We start from the raw sequence: 15630 nt of genomic DNA, 5'->3' as shown, positions 1-15630 counted from the left end.
GGAAATTTGGGTTTGTTTGAATTTGTTTGGAAATATTCCAGCTTTCCAGACTGTTATGTGAAACAAATCCTTCAGCAAATTTTGACGAAGAAAATGAGACGGTGAATGAGGAGAGAAATTTTTTCTTATTTTGTATGAAAAACCCAGTATGACTGGGTCCTGTTAGCAGGAATGTAGTAATCATGATTTTGAGTGGTCCTTGTTCATTAAAATCCTCTATAGAAAAAAAATATAGATTCATGTCTCCAGGGTTTTGCTTTATAGAAAAAAGTTAACAGCTTCTCATTAAGAGAAAAGGCATTATTGATACTTCAACTGCTTTATATATAGTGGCCTCGCTCCAAGATTCACTCTTTAACAGCTTGAAAGGGTACTTCTATTAAATAAATCCAGATAATTCATTTAAATTTAAAAATAATCTTTGCCTCTATCCGCATGTCCCTTTTCTTGTCCTCACTCTCAGGCTAATCCTGTGTTCTGGACAGTCCAGGTGGGGAGCTTAGCGCCAGGAGGTTTCTGCAGAGAGTGGGGACCCCGGGTCCTGGCAGTCCCCCTCTGGGGTGAGCAGGCGCCTAGGAAGCCTGTCTTTCCCTTTGCTAGCCACGTGAATGAGGGCTTTGGCTCATGTTCTGACCTGCTGACTTGCTCCTGGCTGCTTCTGCTTTAACAGCTCGAAGGTAGCAGTGGATGCTGGAGCCTGGTTGTACTGGCCGGTTGTGCACATCTCTTCCCAACTCCTCGCCCAATGACATCATGTTGGTAGTTTGAAATTGGCCATGGTGGAAGTATTGGTGCCACAGAAATTGGCAAAAGCTACAAGTTAGAGTTTGGGTTTTTTTTCCTTTTGTTTTTCTTTCCTCCCTCCCTCCCTCCCTGCCCTCCTCTCCTGGGAAACTGGGAATTATAGCAAGTGCTGAGAGCTGTAAAACCTTATCTGTGATGAAGGGACTCTCTGAAATAGACTTTTAATGGGTCTCTCTACCTCCAATATTGCTCTATGTCCCTCCCCAACACCAACCCATCCTGTACACAGACAACAGAAGGAACCTAATGAATACAAGTATGACCTAGTCTCTCCTCTACTTAAAATAATTCAGCAGTTACCTCTCAGAACAGAGTCTAAACTCTTGTTTTAAGTCTGAGTGGTAGGTCTTGTGCAGTAGAACAGATAAGAGTTCATCAAAGAATATAGAGCCAGGAAAAACTACCTGGCATAGCACAACCACACAAGTTATCTAGAAAGAGATTTTTTTCACTGTGTCCACAGCTGATGAGACTTTTAGCAATTATTGACACAATATCTCACAAGTCTAATGTGTAACAATGCAAATTCAAGAATAAATAATAGGGAATATCCCTTCTCAGGGACCTCTAGATTGGTTACATACCTTATTCAAGGAATTTCTCTTTCCTGTATGGCATGATGAATGTGATAGCTAGCCTTTAAGACGGCCCCCAGTGATCCCTGCTTCCTGGTATTCATATCCTTATGCAGTCCTGTCCCACACTGAACAGGGCTGACATGTGTTACCAATAAAATTTTGCAGAAATGATAGCCTGTGACTTCTGAGGTTATAGGTCATAAAAGATGTAGCTTCTGCTTCTCTATCTTGGATCACTTGCTCTGAGGGGAAGCCAGCTGCCATGTTGTAAGGACATACACAGCCCTATGGTTAATTTAGGAAGAACCAAGGCCTCCTACCAACAGCCAGTACCAATTTGCCAGCCATGTAAGAAAGCCATGTTGGAAGCAGATTTCAGATCACTGCAGCCCTGGCCAACATCTTGATTGCAACCTGATTGAAGGATCCCAAGCCAGAAACACCCAGCCAAGCTGCCCCCAACTTCCTGACCCACACACCCTGTGTGAAATAATGCTTATTGTTGTTTTAAGATGCTGTGTTTGGGGGGCAATTTGTTATACAGCAATAAATGAGTGATACAAAGAGCATAAAGCAAATGCAGGGGGGCAATCTTGAGGAATATTTGTTTTTATGCTATGAAGAGGTATTGTGAGATTTCCTTGCTCCATATCAGAAAAAAAATCTCTCTCATGATCCCAGATTCCCTTGGAAAGTGCTGAATATTTTTTGCCAAAATGTGGTAAAAGAGCCTAACCTGAAGTGTGTATGTTGAGGGTGGGAGGTGAGAAAGATCTGAGCTTAGGTTGGGAGCAGAGTTCTCTGTAATTCTGGTAAGGTTATAAGTGACTGCCTTTGTTGTCAGGGAAATAAACTGCAGAATAAACATTCATGGAGTTTGGAATAGATGTTAAATGCATTTACAGTCAATCTGATATTCATAGTGGTTATGTTGTTCTCTGGTTACTAGGAACAACTAAACCATACCTGTAAAAAAAATCATTTGTTTTTATCTAACCGTCCAATTATTTCTGGGGTCAGCCCTTCAGGAAGAAAATGAAACTGATAGTTTCCTAGGTAGATGACATTCTGAGACTCATTAGGCTGTTGAGTTGACAAGTAATACCTCCCTTTGGTAGAACAAATAACAAAAAAGCCTGTGGCAGCAATTGTGAGATAAGCATTGGGAGAGGGAAGCTGAATTGTATTGATATTTCAGTGCAGTAAAGTTAATCTGATTGCTTTCCTAACACTTGGCCTGTAAAGGGGGCAAGCTAGGTGGCTTAGGATGCCCGGAGGGCAGCAGCCTAAGGCCACTGAGCTCCTTGGTTGGGGAATAAAAGAGATTCATAGGAGAAAATGAGACCCGGGTTGGGGATGGTGGGCGGCAGTGGATGGCTCAGCAATGGAAAGCATCAGAAGCCAACTTTCCCTACACTTTTTAGGTTGCTTCTCTCCCCACCCAGCCTGTACAACTTGTCAGGCACTAAGGTGGAGAACGCCATTAATGCTAAAGTGGAGTAGGGAGAGACTAGTAAATTCCACCACCACCACCACCACCACCCCTCCCCGCCCCCCAGGTGGAACCGCAATGCCAGTGGAATGAAACTAGCTTTGACAGGGAACAGAGCAAGAATTAAGGAAGACCTAACACCTTGTGGTAAATAAGAATTATCTATAGTTCAGCTCAAGTGAAATTCTTGCTTTTAGAAGTGATACCATGAAAGAGTGATGAACAGAAATTCAGTTTATTCGGAGAACAAAAGTATGTGGTTGTTAAGGAAGTAAAGGAATCAAAGTTTAAGATGTTCCAAAGAGAAAAATGGCAAAGAAAAAAGAAAAATCATCTTTACTTAGAAAGCCTGCTATTGTCAGTCACTTATCAAGAGACTGGCAGCCTTTTTTTTCTGTGTTTATATATTTGTTTTTGTTTCTACAGATGCTTCTGAATTTTTTGTTAGAAGCAAAGTCACTCTCACTGCCAAGAGAAATTAGCGATGCTTTTACTGTGGCATAGAGACAAATTATACCAAGGACATATAAGAAGCACCCCCCTGCGCTCCCCCAGCTCCTGCTGGATCTGTGCTTTTGGAAGGCATTGTGTCATGAGGGCAGTACTGGCTTCGTGGGACCTGTGCAGTCATGTGAGGCCCTGTGCTCAGCAGGGCACTACCCTTGGTTTAATAGTCTGGTTGCTGCCTTGAAATTCTTAATTTGTTCCAGTGGGATGTAGCAGAGATAGCATTGGATGTGGACTCAGGAGCACTGAGATCTCTGTAGTTCCAGGTCTTGTCTCACTAAATGGGCAACCTTGCGCAGGCATGTGAAAATCCCTGCTCCCGTTTCTCAGTTTCTACATCTGTACATTGAGACCAGTAACATCCACCTTACTTCTTTTTTTTTTTTTTAAATAAATTTATTTATTTATTTTTGGCTGTGTTGGGTCTTCGTTTCTGTGCGAGGGCTTTCTCTAGTTGCGGCGAGCGGGGGCCACTCTTCATCGCGGTGCGCGGACCTCTCACTGTCACGGCCTCTCTTGTTGTGGAGCACAGGCTCCAGACGTGCAGGCTCAGTAGTTGTGGCTCGTGGGCTCTAGAGTGCAGGCTCAGTAGTTGTGGCGCATGGGCCTAGTTGCTCCACGGCATGTGGGATCTTCCCAGACCAGGGCTCAAACCCGTGTCCCCTGCATTGGCAGGCAGATTCTCAACCACTGTACCACCAGGGAAGCCCCACCTTACTTCTTTTAAAAGGTGGTTGTGAGGGTGCAATGGATTTTTCTTTAAGTTCTGCTCACTCTTACCTAATGTTGGGGCTGAGAATGAAGAAGGTTAAGCAGGGTGTCATGTCGCATATCAGAAGCTTCCTTTATAGATTGTTTGTGTCCCCAGAAAAAACAATACTGCAGTCCATGCTAATGTTTGGATTTAGATAACAAGTATGTCTCTCTTCAAAATGCATTATAAGTTCAAGGGAACACAAATTGAGCCAATAGTTATAAGACCTGCCCCTCCCATTTTACTACAATTTTAGGGGCAAATATGGGAATAAGAAACAACTTATTTAACTTGGGGAAGGGGCCCAGTGAAAAGTTGACGCTGCTTTGATGGACAGGAGTTTGAGTGGGTGGAGGAGACACTACAAATTACTCAGCCCTTGGTGTCGGTTGCACAACATTAGGATGTATTTAATACCACTGCACTGTCCACTTAACCATGGTTTAGATAGTAAATTTTATGTTATGTGTATTTTACCTCATTAAAACATTTCGAGAAAAGAAAAGTGGTAGGCTGGACTTGGCTGGGTTGGAATTTGTGGACCACTGCCCTAGTGGATCATCATGGGTGCATCCCACTTAGAAGACCCCTGGTCTATAAGAGAGAAGGGTGTGTATTTGCACAGTTCTCCAATAATATGACATAAGATAAATTAGGGGAAAAAAGAGACCTGTCCCTTGAACAGTATAGAGCTACCACACTGTTCTTCCATCATGTTAGGATAAAGATGCAGCCCTTACCCTTTAGTTCTGGGACAGGAAAAATGGAACATGGCATGGTCCAGGAAAAGGTATTACTATTTCATCAGTTATAAACCATGTCCATCTGAAAGAGACATGTGCCAGAGCTGTGAGTGGGTTCTACTCTGAGCTGGGGGGTAGGTGGCTAGGGGCCTGGGTGCTAATGTCATGTCTAGCTTTAAAAAATTTGTCCACAAACTCAGTAGGCAGACTTATGTTCCTCTTTTTGAAGTGCCTAAGGTTAAAGATATTTAATTTAGTTTGACCTGTAGATTGGATAGAGAAAATTGATAATAGACTGTTAGTATTTTTTATACCAATCCAAAAAAAGTAATTCTATAGGAGAAAATCACATAAAGTATGTAAACCTGCTTTGAAAATTGTAGAAAGCACCATGGACTGAAGGTATTAGGAACTGACTGGTATCTATAGCTAAATATCCTTACACATATCACTTCGTTAATGTAATTCCTTGCAGATGAAAGATTTTTAAAAAGCAGCTGTATCTTCAGGTTTGATATTCCATATTTTGTTTTGGCAAGGTGAGATCTTCTTAGCCCTTTTCATTACTATGATTGTATTTTATATTTGATATAAAACTAAATTAATGAGCAACTACTTGTAAAAGTTATCACCTAACACTGTTGATTCACTTTCCTGTTTACTTTGCATCTCCTGCTTCTTTCTTTGGTGAATTCTTATTTTAAAGCCAAACATTTATTTAGTCCTTTGTCTACATGCAGTTGCTTATATTTGGAACTTCTTAATTGGAACTAAATATGGATTATGTTTCGATATTTGCTTTAGCTATTAGTTTATGAGTACAGAACAAATAAATGGTATCTGTTTCCTAATATATTTGTGCTTATTTTCTTTAGATCAACATAAAATAATACAGCTCGATATAAGAGCATTAGGAAATATCTGTGACAATACAGATTTTGATAAGCCAAATGTTATCTAGGGTCATACGTTCCCCCAAAGTATTCACATTTCTCAGAAGTAAGATCACACTGAATTGTGTTGTATTTGGCTTAAAGGACAATAGAGTGGACATGCAGAGCCCAGGCTAAGAGCCACTGCTTTCTAGTGTGCTGTCACCCCACCCCATCTCTTTTTCTAGGCACTCTTTTTATGGTTCTTTCACAGTGGGCCTTGTTCTTGTTTAAACCCAATGAATCTTTAAAACTATTCAGCAATAGTACTTGAAGGGTCACCTCATCCAGAGGTATTTTACAGTTAACACTTTTAAAGATTGGAAAATCTTAAACTCCTCAAAATTAATCTTCAGTGGTGGAATTTAAGGTATTATGCATGTCTGTGGTGAGATTCTTTGAAGCCTGAGTTCCTCCTGGAAGCTCCCAAATCACATCATATAAGCCTACCCCATTTTAGTGCATTTTAGGCTAAAATTTTGTAAAAACATATTAAAATTCATTGAGACTTCTTTATGAGAAAAACATTTTTTAAAAAGATAATTTGAAGGGGCTTCCCTGGTGGCACAGTGGTTGAGAGTCCGCCTGTCGATGCAGGGGACGCGGGTTCGTGCCCCCGGGAAGATCCCACGTGCCGCAGAGCAGCTGGGCCCGTGAGCCGTGGCCGCTGGGCCTGTGCGTCCGGAGCCTGTGCTCCGCAGCGGGAGAGGCCACAACAGTGAGAGGCTCGCGTACTGAAAAAAAAAAAAAAAAAAAGATAATTTGAAGATCACTTTGTGAAATGTTCTGTTTTGCAAAGTGCTTTGTGATAATATTAAATTGTCCTTGTTGTACAGTTGCACTAGGTGGCATGTATACATACCAATTATCTTAAAGTTAAGGACTGTATATAGAAAGTTCTTTCTAGCCTTCAAATTTGATTGATCTACCTTGGCTATAGCTTTATTTTTGTGGAACAATTGTGACATCTAGTGGTTATTCTAAGTAATTCTAAGAAATGGTTTCACATGTTTTCCTCAAATTCATTTAAATGTGAGAACTTGCTATATAAACCACACTATAACAAATATTCTTATACACACCTTTTACATACTTAATTATATGGGATAAAGACAAAGGAGTGGAATTCCTGAGTGAAAGGATGTGTGTATTTAGAATGTTGATATTATCAATTCACCCTCCAAAGAAGGTTGCACCAATTTATACTCCTACTGTAACTGTGAATACATAGTTCTTCACATCATACCAACAATGGCAATTACCAAAAGTTCATTTTTGTTTTAATTTTCGTTTCTTTATGAATGGGCAGTTCATCTTTTTATGGCTTTTTTTCCTTTTTCTTTCTTTTTTATTTTGTATGGCCTTTTTTTCTTTATCAGTGAAGTGCCAACACACATTGAGGAAATTAGTCATTTATCTGTAATTTGCATTGAAAATATTTTTCCCAGTTTGTCATTTATTATTTATACTTTGTGATTTTTTTGTTTGTTTGTTTTGCTTTGGAAAGTTTTAATATTTATGTAGTCAGGTATATCAGTTTTTTCCTTTATAATTTTTGTTTTATGTCATATTTTAAAATGTCTGTCTGTCTCCTCTCCCAGAGGATAAAAATTAAAAATTGTGTACGTTTAGTTATGGAACATACTCATGTATGTTATTTATAGTTTTTTGTTTTTGTTTTGTTTTTTGCATTTAGTCTTTTATCTATGTGGTATTTTAGTAAAGTAGGTAACTTTGTTTTCCCCAACAATGTAAAGGAGATTGGTAAATGTAAATATAGCTCTTAATATTGAGGTAGGTATCCATACTGATGAGAAAAGGTGTCAAAAATATGCAAAGGGTAGAATAATATTGATAATATGATTCCTTTTATGTAGAAAAATTATTTCCCTGCAAAGGCACAGAAAATATCTGAAAGGATGTATAGTACACACATTTAGACATGTGCACACATACAACTATTAGCAGTGGACACTTCTAGGGAGTGCACATGAGATATTGGTGAGATAAGTAGAATTTTACTTTTGTCTCTATGGCACAGTTTTCTACAACTTGAACATATCACCATGAACATGTATTATGTATGTTATAAAAATTATTTTAAAGTAATAGTTAATAACATGGGAAGATATCTTAGGATATGTAGTTAACTGAAAAAGCAAGTTATAAATGATAAGTAAAACATGATCCCACTTTAGAAAATAGAAGAATGTCTGTGTAAAGAAAAAAGACTGGGTGGATATACACCAAAATGTTAACAGTGATCTCAGAGTTGAAGGATTTGGGTAATTTTTATTGCTTTCTTTTGTACTAATTTCTACTTCCCAAATACTTTACAGTGGACACATATTATATTTGTGATTATAAAAAGTAAAAAAATATATATATACTAGAGTTGATTAATTCCTGTGTATGGATCTCTGTAAGATACATTAACTGTAATTTCATGTAGCTTATGATTTACTTACCCAAAAGCCTAGCACTGTCCACTCTCTCTTCCCCACTCCAACAACCTATTTTATCATTAAGAAGTTTGATTCATCAGGCATTTCTTATAAAATAAGATGATATACTCCTTAATAGTTTTAAAAGGAGAAATTTCTGGTTCATGGAGCCAGAAGATAATTGGACACAAAAATATCTGACATGAAGGTTATTTCCTCCACCAAATTTCAGTCATGCAAGACGTCTTATTCCTAGGATTTCTCCTCTGTACGTGACTGATTTCATCTATACTTTATGTGGAATAAGTAGCAAATACTTTTGACGTTCTTTGAATTCTTTTAAAATTATATATATAATTATACTCAGCCTTGTTCCAGAAAGGATTTAAAGTCATTAGTAAAAACACACAAAGTTTAAAAATAAGTAAAATATAACCAGATAAAGTAAAATATAAAATAAGTGGATGAAGAAATCAGGACAAAGAAAATATGAGAGAAGGAGAAAAAAAAATGAAACCACAAGATGAAATCTATCCCTTAAGAGCCGTCACTGTTTTGAGGGTGATCTAACTGTTCTAAATAGCTCCCTCACCCTCCAAGAAAGAGACCAAAGTTGGGAAGGGTCAAGCTATGCTGAGAATGAGGCCAAAAGGAAATTACTCGGTGCATGAGGTTTATATATGACAATAACAGTGGCCCCAGCTTCTACTGAGGCTTCCTATGGGTCAGGAACAAGGCTAAGCTCTTTAAGTCATGGTTTTATTTCGTCTTCACAATAACCCTATTCTCAGTGGGGGACATTTTTTCCTGTTTGCCATGTTTCTTCTCCACTCTCCAGGTTCTTCCTTTGAGAGTGCCTCTTTGGGCTTCTCAAATGTGCCCCTCATGTAACTCCTTCCTCCTCAGGACAAGCTTGGGAGAGTTGGTAAGTTTGAGAGAAGGAAAAGCAGCAGCAGCTCATTCCCCAGGGAGACCTGTTCCCTAGTCCAGAGGGTTCTCTGCCCCTCCGTACACACTGGAGAACCCTGCCCCTGTACTCCTGGGGTTCCAGTGTGTTCCTCAATTCAGCTTTATCTGTAATATGCCTGACACTGTACACAATTCCTTATCTGAAACTCCTGGGACCAGGTGGGTCTCAAATTTGAGACATTTTTAGATTTTAGAAAGGTTATATGGTTCATTTACAGGTTCTGGGACAACTCCTCATTGTCAAACACATTGTTATTTCTGCAATAAAAGGTATGAATATTCACACAGAGTTGGATAAATTAAGACTATATCATATTAAGTCAGATCAGATTTTATTGTCAAATGAGTTCAGATGATGTTGGATTTTGCTGCCAAATGAGTTACAAAAACACTTTTGGTTTTTAGAACTTTTCGAATTTTAAATTGTAGATAAAGGATTGTTTGACTGTATTTTGATCTCCAACTGTGTCTACTTTCTCAGTTGGTTCCTGGCTTGGAGGGTAGAGAAAGGTAGAGGTAGATATGCCACAAAGGTAATAAAGCTTAAGTTTCAGGGCTCCTTCTGTGGCCCTATAACTGTGTTTATAATTTTATATTCTTTCTCTTAGAGAGATCCCTCAAAAATATAAACTTCAGACCCCACAAAACCTAGGTCCACCCCTGGGGAGAGGTACGATTGCCTTCTCTAAAACCCCAATAGCCTAAAGTTAGGTACCGTCATCATCTCCATTTTACTTAGGAAGAGACTGAGGGAAAGAGGTTAATAAGTTGGCATCAGTTACAAGTGGCAGAGTCTGGATTCAAACCCAGACAGTGGAACTACTGAGTTCTTGCTTTTAACCACTGCCTTTCTACATCTGTAGATAAAAATTTAAAAATAGTTGACATTCTCTTTCCAGTTAAAGTAACTCCCAGAGGATAGCCTTTATCCCAACAAAAATAACCTAAATCATCTTAATTTCTACCAAACATCTCAGTCTGATAAGAGAAGAATGAAAATTTTCAAATAATATCCTCTAGTAACTTAGGAAAAAAAGCACTAAACTAACATCTCTGTACACTTTCTTCTAAAGAGAATCCTTAGGATTAAATCCTCTTTGTATATTATCATTCCCCTGATATCGAGCCTTTGATATTAGGCAGAGTTTACTCTTTTTCCCCCAAAAGTGATTGTGTTTGCACTCCCCCAACATCTTAACTACATGGCTTTTCATAACATTCAGTCTGAGAGTCAATGAAAACTGTGTACACAGAATGCTCTAACATTTTTACAACAGTAAACAGTCTCACATTTGCATTACCTCATTTATTCTGCACAGCAAGCCTGTGAGAAGGGTAACCAGGGAGTACCTGCATTTTATTGTACAAAAGAAGAAACTGAGGATGAGAGACAGTAACTTTTCCAAGGTCACCAAATAGTGGTAAAATTGGCACCAGGACTCAGGACATTTTTCTCCCTAGTCCAGGGCCACGAAAACCACTTCTGTTTTAAGAAAGCTGGAGAGATAATTTTCTCCATAAGGGGAATTTTTAGAAGGTTATTTGTCTAAAGAGCATCAACTCTGGTCACGTAGGTTCCAAGTTGTTGCATGTTTCATCTCTGACTAAATTGCTGGTGAAGTGCCTAAGAAAAACAAAACCATTCACATCTTCATACTTGGATTCTCCACTTGGCAAAAGAGAACAATAAAAAAATTTTTGTACTATTCCTTACAATTACAGTGGCATTTAAAAACATTTTTTATAACATATAAATAAAGTTATAGTAAATAATGATGATCCCCTGAAGAAAATAATAATGATATTCACCATCCAGCTACAACACACCTTATCATTTTACCATATGTTTGCTTCAGATGTTTTCTTAAGTAATAAAGTCCCAGTGAATGTTTCCCCCGTCCCATTCTTTTCTTGCACTGCTCAGAGGTAACCAGCAACCTAAAATTTTTACATGAATCCATAAATGTTTATATAATACTGTAGCATTTAAATTTTTTAATATGTTTTGTATCTATATAAAAAGATAAATTATCATTTATATAAATATCTTGTATCTACCATTCTGCAGTTTATTTTTTACAGTCAGTGTTGCTGTGGGAATTATGTTGATATTTGAAGCTGATAGATTTATACCTTTAGCTTTTATGATATTGTAGATGGGACCTTCGTTTCAATTACATTTTCCAATTGGTTATGACTAGCATATGAGAACACTATTGATTTGGAATCAAGAAAACTTCTTGAACTCATTTGTTCTCATAGCTTGTAGATTCTCTTGGATTTTCCATATGGGCAATCATCTGAAAATAAGAACAGGCAAGCATTTTTAGAATGATCATATTTCTCAGTGTGACCTGCTGTTTTGCAGAATAAAGAGCTCCTAAGGATATCTGATTTCTAAAATAAAATCAGTCTCCAGTATCTACAAGCATATGTTCCAATGCAGATATTCAGGAAGTGCTTTCTAGTCCCCATCCCAAATGTCTTTCTAGAAGTATACTTATAACCATGTTCTTTTCTTGCTGTGTTGCCCAAAGACTTTATTCCTTGGTGTGACTACAAATGGAGCACCACAAGGCCAAAGAATTGGAAGCAAATGGGTGACTTTTATTTCAAGAAGAGCATAGTATCCCACTTAATATCTGTGATTTTTATAGAACAGTGGACTTTGTGGAGAAATCGTCTTTAGATTTATGAAGCTCCTAATCACATTTCTCTGTAAACAGAATGAAACAAAGCTGTTCTCTTTTTGTTTGTCAGTAAAAACAAGTTGGAGAAGAGCTGTGAAGTCAACATCATCTGTTCCCATTGAGAAGAAAAGTAGTCACATAATGAAAATCAAGGTCAAAGACCCATTATCTTTGTGGCCATTTATTCTGACCACCTATCAGTGCTGGGCAAAATGATCAGTAGTCTTAATAAAGCAAGCGTCTCCTGGGAGAACATAGTCTGGTTTCCATGTGAACTGGAAGCCAGAGATTTAACTGTATGTCCTTTCTTATTATTTTGAACTGACATTGTTTTTTGTTTTTTAATTTATTTTATTTTTGGCTGTGTTGGGTCTTCGCTGCTGTGCGCGGGCTTTCTCTAGTTGTGGCGAGCGGGGGCCACTCTTAGTTGCGGTGCGTGGGCTTTTCATTGTAGTGGCTTCTCTTGTTGTGGAGCACAGGCTCTAGGCTCGCGGGCTTCAGTAGTTGTGGTGCGCGGGCTCAGTAGTTGTGGCTCGCGGGCTCTAGAGCGCAGGCTCAGTAGTTGTAGCACATGGGCTTAGTTGCTCCGCGGCATGTGGGATCTTCCCGGACCAGGGCTTGAACCCGTGTCCTCTGCATTGGCAGGCAGATTCTTAACCACTGCGCCACCAGGGAAGCCCTGAACTGACATTGTTAAAGGACATTTCCCCCCAAACTTTACTCAATAGAAAATATTATCTAATAAACTCTGTGTGTCAATTAGAATTCTTTGGATGCAAACAATAGGAACTGACTAACTTAAGGAAAAAAGTTATTGGAAATATCCTAGGTAGCTCAGAGAGTCAAAGAAAATGTTGAACAGTTAGGCTTCAGGAAGGAAGGGGATGAAGGCAGCTCTGGGGATCTGGGTAACAGGAACGAACGGACAGTCTCTGCAGATAACTGCCACGTGTCAGCTTTACACATATTCCTGTCTGTGTCACTCCACTCAAGATCCAGACCCCTGGAAAAGAGAGACTGATTTGCCTGACTTGTGCCAGGTGGTATGTGTGTTGGTGGCCGAAGGAGGGTAGCAGGGAGGTCACCTTCACTTCCAAGTCCTTCCAGGACTACACGTGCTGGGGAAGTTCCCAAGGGAAATCAGGGTTTTCTTACCCAAGAAAGGAGGAAAACTGCTGTACAGGGGCACACAACAGATGTCCATTTCATTCCTCCTTAGTCTGCTTTTTATGAAAGCTTAATATAGCAGTCTCCCGGCAGAACCTCCTGGCAATTGCAGGAAAGGCATATAGGACCCCAGAAGGAGATGACTCCTGTGGAAAATAGGCTTGAGGATGCTGGGAAGGGAGCCTCCATCAAGTCCACTGGGGACATCAGGCCATCAGCATGGACCTTAGTCCTTTTAGAGAAAGTAGCCTTATGACACACATGAATAATGGGGCTGAGCTTTCAAAACTGAGAACAGCCCATTCGGTGAGTACTTATGGTTAGGCTGAACTGTAAGGCTTCCAGGATAGCAAAAAGGTACCCTAAAGGGACTTAAGAAAAAACAAAACACTTCAGCCTATTGTTAGAGCAGTTAGCTACCATAGGAGACTTCTGTGGTGATCGTCTCCCACTTTGACACTCGGCTTGACTATATAGCCAAGGTTCTTCCTAAAACTTCTCTCGCATCACCCCTGTTTTGCTTCTGCTGCTGCTCCTGTTGCCTTTGCCTGTAGAGCAGGTAAATGTGGAGACTCCAGAGTGGACTGCCTGGGTTCAAATCCAGACTCCTCTGCCTGTTTTCTGGGTGACCTTCTGTGCCCCTATCTTGGCTAATATGAGTGACTGCTGCTGCTTTGCCACTTACAGCTCTCTAATCTCCTCCTTTCTACATAAGATTTATTAAGATAGCCAATCATAGAATTACCCCCATTTCCTGATAGCATCCAATCCAGAGAAAAATCCTGCTTCCTTAAACTCTTCCCAAGGCCAGATCCTTTAATAAGTCCTTTTAAACATGCACTTACTGAGATACCCCATGTTTCCCCATACTGTGCATCCTCCCTCTCTGTAATAAGAAATAAACCCAACTTGTTCAACTACAGATGTGTTCCTGGTGGTCTTTAACTGGAGAGTATTGACACACTCATGGGTTTTGAAATTTCAGTGGCCTGGTTTGGCATCCTGGCTCCACCACTTACCAGCCATATGACCTTATAGACATCTTAACCTATCTGTGCCTGTTTCCTCATTTGTAAAATAGAGATAATTATAACACCTTTCCATCAAACTGTTATGGTTTTAACATGTAAAGAGCTTAGGACAGTGCCTGACACATAATAAATAATCAATAAATATTTGCTATTATTATTGGTTCAGTAATAGTATCATTTTCTTTATATAATGGACATGCTAATTCTAAGATTTGCATTTCATTTTGCCTTTATCAATTGGTGGAATTATCCTTGATTTTATTCCATGGTTCTTGCCAAGTCACATAACCTTAAATTCCAATGTATGCATGCAAACCTGTGCGTGCACGCATTTGATGAAAGGATGAGAGGAGGGCCTAACATTTACGGAACATTGCATACCAGATATGCAACGATATGAACAAAAGCTAAGGAGATTTTTCTGAAAAATTTTTCGAGGCTAGATGCAAAAATTTCCAGCAGAACTGCAAACAATCTGCTGAAAGAAGGGGCCATTCAGCCATCCTCCTGAGGAATCTGAGCCTGATTTAAGTCTGAAGCAAGGATTTAGATTTAATTTTCCTGCTAGGGGTAGGTAAATTCTCTGCCAAAGACATGACCTTCAGTTTTTTTTTTTTTTCTTTTTTTCTGAGCAGTGTCTTTTAGATCCTGCAAAACAAATTCAACTCACATGAGAATGTAAATCAAGTTAGGATATGAAATCACATATGCTTCTTACTGGTTCCACAGAAGTATGACAGCAGAGTTTAGGTTGCAACAAGCTTCGAGGTATCCGAGAAGACCTTTCATTTCAGGGCTTGAAATGATTAAATGATTAAAATTGCTCTTTAATAATTAAATGCACCATCTGTATAAGGCAGAGTGTGACCTTTCACCCAGGGTCTCTCAGGCCTGTTCTAGAATTTCTGCAGTTGGCACATATGGTATCAGAAATCCATTGCTATTCTTCCTTTGAAATATTAGAGGAGCAGACTTAGAGCAGCTGTTTTTGTGCTGCCAGATTTCATTGAAATGTGGGTTTTAACAGCCCTTGGCTTGTCATTTTGAGTTAGCTTACCTTAATCACAAATTTCACCATAATACAATTCAACTGATGCCTGAAACTCAATATCGCGGAACATTTGCTGAACAATGCACTGAATACCAATGACCAATCAGAATGTACATTTTCCATTGAAATGCCCTTTTCATGTTATACGTGCCCTCAGAAATGTCTAATAGATTATAAACATTCCTTTTTTCTATAACAACAAAGTACCAAGCAATCAATCCCCACCATGCTTTCTTTCCCCTGGTTGGGCACATAAAAAAGAATGTGACATTTGGAGATCTGCTCTATTACTGCAATACTACTGAAATATTGATGGCAGCCCTGTCATTAAGCCAACTGTAGTAATTAGACAGCAAGTGATGAGTACAGTTGCGGGTTTCTCTTAAACGTCTTATCGGACAGCGTTTACAGCTCAGTGGTCCGCAGGTAAAATGGCCTGAACAAAAGAACATTGGTCACCAAAACACC

Source organism: Monodon monoceros, unplaced genomic scaffold (genome assembly GCF_005190385.1).
Source record: "Monodon monoceros isolate NGI ecotype Baffin Bay Population unplaced genomic scaffold, NGI_Narwhal_1 Super_Scaffold_2, whole genome shotgun sequence".
Classification (NCBI taxonomy): Eukaryota; Metazoa; Chordata; class Mammalia; order Artiodactyla; family Monodontidae; genus Monodon; species Monodon monoceros.
Note: the sequence above shows the minus strand (reverse complement) of the source record.